Below are 7,287 nucleotides of genomic sequence, written 5' to 3' on the forward strand. Positions count from 1 at the left end.
AATGTATCCGTCACAGGTATACATGTGTTCCCCTGTGACGGAAACTTTTATAGAGAGATTGGTGTAAGGAATGTCCTGCACACATGACCGGCGGGTTCATTTTGATATTTGGCAAAACTAATACAATTATGTAAAGTTAAAAAAAAAAAGTTTCCGTCAGAGCGTAGAAGCAACGCAGATACCCACTAGACAAGACAATGGCTACATAAACTGAGATGTCATAGCACAGTGCAATCTTCTGCAAAGGTTAAAATGAATAAAGGACAGCTACCTGCAGTTGACTCTTAGAAAGATATTCTTGAAGAAATATCAAATCCCAGAAACATTGATTTGTAGAATGATGTCCTTTTATATGATCTTCCCTGGTGGCTCAGCGGTAAAGAACCTCCCTGCCAATGCAGGATACCTGAGGTTTGAGCCCCGGGTTGGGAAGATCCCCTGGAGAAGGAAATGGCAATTCCAGCATTCTTGCCTGGGAAATCCCATGGACAGAGGAACCTGGCAGGCTACATTTCACGGTGTTGTGAAGAGTTGGACAAAACTGAGCACGCACATACATTCTTTTATAGAAAGTGGAAAACAACTAAAACTAAACTCTCTAAATACATACATGCACATATATTAACATACATTCAAATTTGTATCTGAACACATACGATAAAACTATTTTAACTGTATGTGAATGTATCTGTATTTAAAGAGCACATATGTGATTTGAAGCATTTAAAATTGCCTGTACTTTTAAGAAAGCAGGCTTCCCTGGTGGCTCAGCTGGTAAAGAATCCGCCTGCGATATGGGAAACCCAGGTTTGATCCCCGGGTTGGGAAGATCCCCTGGAGAAGGGAATAGCAACCCACTCCAGTATTCTGGCCTGGAGAATCCCATGGACAGAGGAGCCTGGTGGGCTACAGTCCATGGGGTCACACACAGTTGGACACAGCTGAGTGACTGACACTTAAGAAAGCAGGAGATGAGAAATGTAAGTTTCAGGATAGTGACGTCATCAGGTGACAGGTAGGACCAGGGTGGAGATACGGAGGGAGGTGTAAGTTTCCTCAAGTGCTGGCTGTCACACTGTTGTTTAGTCACTAAGTCAGGTACAACTGTTTGCAGCCCCATGGACTGCAGCCCACCAGGCTCCTCTGTCCGTGGGATTTCCCAGGCAAGAATACTGGAGTGGGTTGCCATTTCCTTCTCCAGAGGGTCTTTGTGATTCAGGGATCAAACCCACATCCCTGTATTGCATTGCATTGCAAGTGAATTCTTTATCACTGAGCCACCAAGAATGCCCTGGCTTTTATACTGAGTGGTGGGCTTTTATTTTTATCAAACAGGTCAAGAAACAGGCCGCTTAAGAGTATGTGCCCTGAACCAAAGATTCTGATTAATCTAATTCTGAGCCCCTGAGTCCAAATTAAACAAAAAGAAACAAGATGGTTTCTTAATGTGGCTGATCTCATCCATTTTACTTTGATTCCATTGGTTTCACTTTCTTAAGGTGAATTTTTTCACCTCCTCCTACAAAATGTGGGGGTGAGGGGAGATAGCATCTGACCACCTTGCACTTCTCTGCTGCCCATAGGAAAAACAAGCCCGAGGTCATCCCATCCCACCAGCCCAAGGACTGCCTGAGGATGACAGTGAACACCTGGACCAGGTATCAACAATAATTTCTGCATGAGAAATGAAATTTGATGTCTCAAGCATTTCATATGCTTCGGGAGCAGATAGGTGCTTCTCGGAGAAGGCTGGGTTGTCTGTCTACCGTGATGGCGAGGTGTTCTTGCTCTCTGATGTATCCCCAGCTCCCACAGGCACTGAGGAAGTGTCTGCTGGGGGGATGGATAAATCGTGTGTGACCTGAGTTCTCCGGGGACTCGTGAGCCTGTGTGAACAAACGGGATGGCCTCAGTGAGACCCTTCGATTTTCCCTTTTCCTGATCCTGCTCCCAAACTCGCTGTGGTTGTTTCCATGGCTTTCACCATGGCTCACTCCAACATGAAACGGGTCTTGAGCTTTTGTGGTTTCTTACCTGTTCTTGTCTGCCCCTCCATCCCCACTGGCACCTGTCACTCATGCCATCTTGTCAGGGCCCCTTGTTACAGCTGCTGGCCTCTGAGAGCACTGTCACCCTGCTGAGTGTTCTGGGGTGACCTGACTGGGGAGCAAGCGGCCCAGCTGCCCCCTCCCCGGGCTGCAGCCTCTGTCTGCTATGGTGTCAGGAGCCACCTTGTACTGTTGTAGGGCCCCCTGTTCCAGGCATCACAACGGTGGTGCTGGTGGCCTGATAGCCTCTCTCCCACGGGTCTGGCCATGGAGCCACCCTCCTCCTCCCTGGCTGCCTGCCGAAACCACTTCCTCATTCTTTGGCAGACAGAGAAAAACCAGATCAACCCTCCTGCAGAGAGACTCCCAGGGGTGCTGACCACTGCTTCTTCAGAAACGGCACGGCTGTAAGCCCTGAGGGAGGCCCAGGACTCGGGCTCCGGGAGGCCAGGAGCTGCTTGGCCAGAGGCAGGGACTCGGAGAGAAAAACTGTTGATGTGGGAGAGAGAGGAGAAAAAAAGCAAGAATGGAAAAGGGGAAACAGACATTTAAGCGTCTGTAAATGTGCAAGATTTTCTATGTTTTACCTAATTTAATCCTCAAAAAAAAATCTGCAAGGTGGATACTGTAACTCATGTTTGAGAGATGAGGAAACCAAGGAGTTTAAATATTATTTCCCAGAGAAGGTGGCTTAGATGTGCAGCCACAAAGGGTTGCCTAAGACTGGATTCCAGAACTCGGCACAGTTGAGAACAGCTGGGGGCAAGTTCTTTTCAAGAACGTGGGAGGAAGGGGCAGGGCAAATATTTGTCTTTAGGGGTGGGGGGGGGGAAGCACAGCCTGGCTGCCGAGAAGCGCTGAGCCACGTGTGTCCAGCTCCTCTCCCCACTCATCTAGAATCTGTGAGGGAACCAGAGTGACTCATGGGGGTCCCTCCACACGGGAGGAAGCACCAAACCCAGACATGGGAGCCAAGTGGTCCTGTCGCCTTCGCTGGGGCTTGTTCTCCTGGCTCATGGGACTCCAGCCAGGGCCCTGCTTACCCCACGGGGATGGAGGTGAGCAGCCCACCAATACAGTCCTGCTCAGTCCAGGAAATACAGGTGCACTTTCCGGATCATTCTGAGCCTGCTGTCGGACAACATTCATTTAGCCTCCAGAAGGCTCAGAAATGATTCAGAACATGATGGGAATGAGATTAGCAGCAAAACCACGATCTACTCAGAGCTGGAAATTCACCTGACTGTGTTTCCTGTCCCCAGTAACCACATGAAAATGTAGGTTTTATTATTATTCAGGGCTGGTGAGGCCAGCAGATCAAGAGATGAGTGTCACTGGAAAGATGGCGTGTTACTCACAGATCCCAAGAGAAGCGGCATGCCGTACCTTGTAGGGTCACACGGGGAAGCACCGGTGTGGGTCAGGGGGCCGAGGAGAGAGCCCTTAGTGTGGTTCCTATGGAAGGAATCGGTGAGGCAGGGGAAGTGGGCTTAGTGGCAGCTCGTCTGAATCATTTCAGTGGGCTCTGGGGCACGGGGCTGTCCCTGGTGGTCTGGTGTGTGGGTTGGGGCAGGTAAAGGGTGGCCCAGAATGTGAAAGCTGATAAAGGAGATGTTTGGTGTGTGGACTGTTCGAAACACATGCTCTGGGAATTGGCTAGCCTGGGGAGGGGAAGTCCCTTCAGAGCAAGCGAGGCCTGGATATCAAAGCCTCAGAAACAAGTGGTTAATACATTTATGCCCAGTTAGTCTGGCACAGCGCATCACATGATATGCAAGGAAATCAGACGGCCAAAAGTAAAGTGCCAGCCAAACAGAGAGGCTCCTAGTTTTTTTCTTTTCAAGGAGATGGTCAAATATCCTTTTTTTTTTCCAGTTTTAATATTTTAAGTATAGCTGATTTTTATGTTTGTGTTAATTTCTGCTGTATAGCAAAGTGATTTTGTTATGCATATGTATACATTCTTTTTAAAATGTTCTTTTCCATTATGGTTTATCATAGGGTTAGATCCCTGAGTCGGGAAGATCCCCTGGAGAAGGATAATGGCAACCCACTCCAGTACTCTTGCCTGGAAAATCTCAAGGACGGAGCCTTGTAGGCTACAGTCCATGGGGTCACCAAGGGTTGGACACGACTGAGTGACTTCATTGTCTTCCACTTTTATCATAGGATAGTGAATATAGTCTGTGCTATGCAGAAGGACCTTGTTTGTCCATCCTCTGCTAACCTCAGACTCCCACTCCACCCTCCCCAACCCTCTCCCCCTCAGCAACCACAAGTCTGTTCTCTGTGAGTCTGTCTCACATGTACGTTTGTTCCTATCATATTTTAGGTTCCACGTATAAGGATGTCATGAAATTTGTCCTGTTTCTGACTTACTTCACTTAGTATGATAATCTCTGGTTGTATCCATGTTGGAGCAAACGGCATTATTTTGTTCTTTTTTTGGCTGAGTAATATTCCATTGTGTCCATGCACCACATTTTCTTTACCCATTCATCTGCTGATGGACATTTAGGCTGCTTCCATGCCTTGGCTATTGCAAACAGTGCTGCTGTGAACATAGGGATACACGTATTGTTTTGAACCATAATTTTGTCTGGATACATGCCCTAGAGTGGGACTGCTGGATCCCATGGCTGAAACAGCGTTTGTTAAGCACAGTCAAGCCAGTAGAACAGTCACCATAAACCTGGGAAGCATTAGCAGTTGGAAGCTAGTGCTGCACATAAATGGAGCCTCTTGCTTGTGGTTTTGTGTCCAACACACACACAAGGTATTATCCTGTAGTCCCACGTTTGATTTTCAGCCTTTTCCCATGGTCTAGTTCCTGAGAAGACATTAAAGTCCAAAGATTAAGTTACTTTGCCCTTGTAAATTGAAGTACAATGAAACCAAACCTCACAGATGTTGAAATCAAGGTCTGTGTTTCCTCCTCATCAATTCCTTCCTCCCTAGTTCCAGCAGGGAGACTCTGTCTGGGAAGGGGACCACAGTCCAGGCTGCCTTGTCGTCTGCAGGGAAGGGTGTGGCTCCTTGGGCCTGCGTCATCGACTTGACCTCCCACACGCCCCTTTATTTAAAAAAAAAAACTAAAAACCTTTTTCTGTTAAAGTAAAGCCGATTTACTAATACAATTATGTAAAGTTTAAAAATAAAATAAAATTATGGACTCTGTGGGAGAGGGAGAGGGTGGGAAGATTTGGGAGAATGGCATTGAAACATGTAAAATATCATGTATGAAACGAGATGCCAGTCCAGGTTCAATGCATGATACTGGATGCTTGGGGCTAGTGCACTGGGACGACCCAGAGGGATGGTATGGGGAGGGAGGAGGGAGGAGGGTTCAGGATGGGGAGCACATGTATACCTGTGATGGTTTCATTTTGATATTTGGCAAAACTAATACAATTATGTAAAGTTTAAAAATAAAATAAATTAAAAAAATAAAACCACTTTGAAAAGTTAAAAAAAAATAAAATTAAATTAAATTAAAAAAAAAATATATGTACCAGAAAAAAAAAAAAAAAGTAAAGCCGATTAACAATGTTGTGATAGTTTCAGGTGAACAGCCAAGGGACTCAGCCGTACATATACATGTATCCTTTCTCCCCTAAACCCCTCTCCCATCCAGGCTGCCACATAGCACTGAACAGAGTTCCCTATGCTATACAGTGGGTCCTTGTTGGTTATCCATTTTAAACACAGCAATGTCTACATGTCCATCCCAAACTCCCTAACTATCCCTGCGCCCCCGCTCCCCCGCCACCAGCCACCACAAGTTCATTCTCTAAGTCTGTGAGTCGTTCCTGTTTTGTAAGTTCATTTGTATCATTTGTTTTTAAATTCCACACAAGGGATGTCATATGATATTTCTCCTTCTCTATGTGACTTATCTCACTTTGTGTGCATGCCAAGTTGTTTCAGTCACATCCAACGCTGTGCCACCGTATGGACTGCAGCCCGCCAGGCTCCTCTGTCCACGGGATTCTCCAGGCAAGAATACTGGAGTGGGTTGCCGTTTCCTCCCCCAGGAGATCTTCCCAACCAGGGATAGAACCCGAGTCTCTTGCATCTAACCTGCATTGGCAGGTGAATTCTTTACCACTAGTGCAACCTTCACTTTACACACCCCTTGAAAAATGACCCCGATGTTAGTACAAGATTATCACATCTCTGGGCCCAATTACATGAAATTGTAGTGATACCAAGGGAACATTTCTTGCAAAGATGGGCACAATAAAGGACAGAAACGGCATGGACCTAACAGAAGCAGAAGATATTAAGAAGAGGTGGCAAGAATACAGAGAACTATACATAAAGGATTGTAATGACCCAGATAACAATGATGGTGTGATCACTCACCCAGAGCCAGATGTCCCAGAGTGTGAAGTCAAGTGGGCCTTAGGAAGCATGACTACAAACAAAGCTAGTGGAGGTGATGGAATTCCAGTGGAGCTATTTCAAATTCTGAAAGATAATGCTGTGAAAGTGCTGCACTCAATATGCCAGCAAATTTGGAAAACTCAGCAGTGGCCACAGGACTGGAAAAGGTGAGTTTTCATTCCAAACCCAAAGAAAAGCAATGCCAAAGAATGCTCAAACTACCACACAATTGCACTCATCTCACACACTAGTAAAGTAATGCTCAAAATTCTCCAAGTGAGGCTTCAACAGTACATGAACCGTGAATTTCCAGATGTTCAAGCTGGATTTAGAAAAGGCAGAGGAACCAGAGATCATATTGCCAACATCCATTGGATCATAGAAAAAGCAAGAGAATTCCAGAAAAAACATCTACATCTGCTTTATTGACTATGCCAAAGCCTTTGACTGTGTGGATCACAACAAACTATGGGAAACTCTTAAAGAGCTGAGAATACTAGAACACCTGACCTGCCTCTTGAGAAACCTGTATGCAGGTCAAGAAGCAATGGTTAGAACCAGATATGGAACAATGAGCTGGTTACAAATTGGGAAAGGAGTATGTCAAGGTTGTATATTGTCACCCTGCTTATTTAACTTCTATGCAGAGTACATCATGAGAAACGCTGGACTGGATGAAGCATAAGCTGGAATCAAGATTGCTGGGAGAAATATCAATAACCTCAGATATGCAGATGACACCACCCTTATGGCAGAAAGTGAAGAGGAACTAAAAAGCCTCTTGATGAAAGTGAAAGAGGAGAGTGAAAAAGTTGGTTTAAAACTCAACATTCAGAAAACTAAGATCATGGCA

The sequence above is a fragment of the Bison bison genome, unplaced genomic scaffold (genome assembly GCF_000754665.1).
Source record: "Bison bison bison isolate TAMUID 2011002044 unplaced genomic scaffold, Bison_UMD1.0 scf7180017864508, whole genome shotgun sequence".
In the NCBI taxonomy this organism is placed as follows: Eukaryota; Metazoa; Chordata; class Mammalia; order Artiodactyla; family Bovidae; genus Bison; species Bison bison.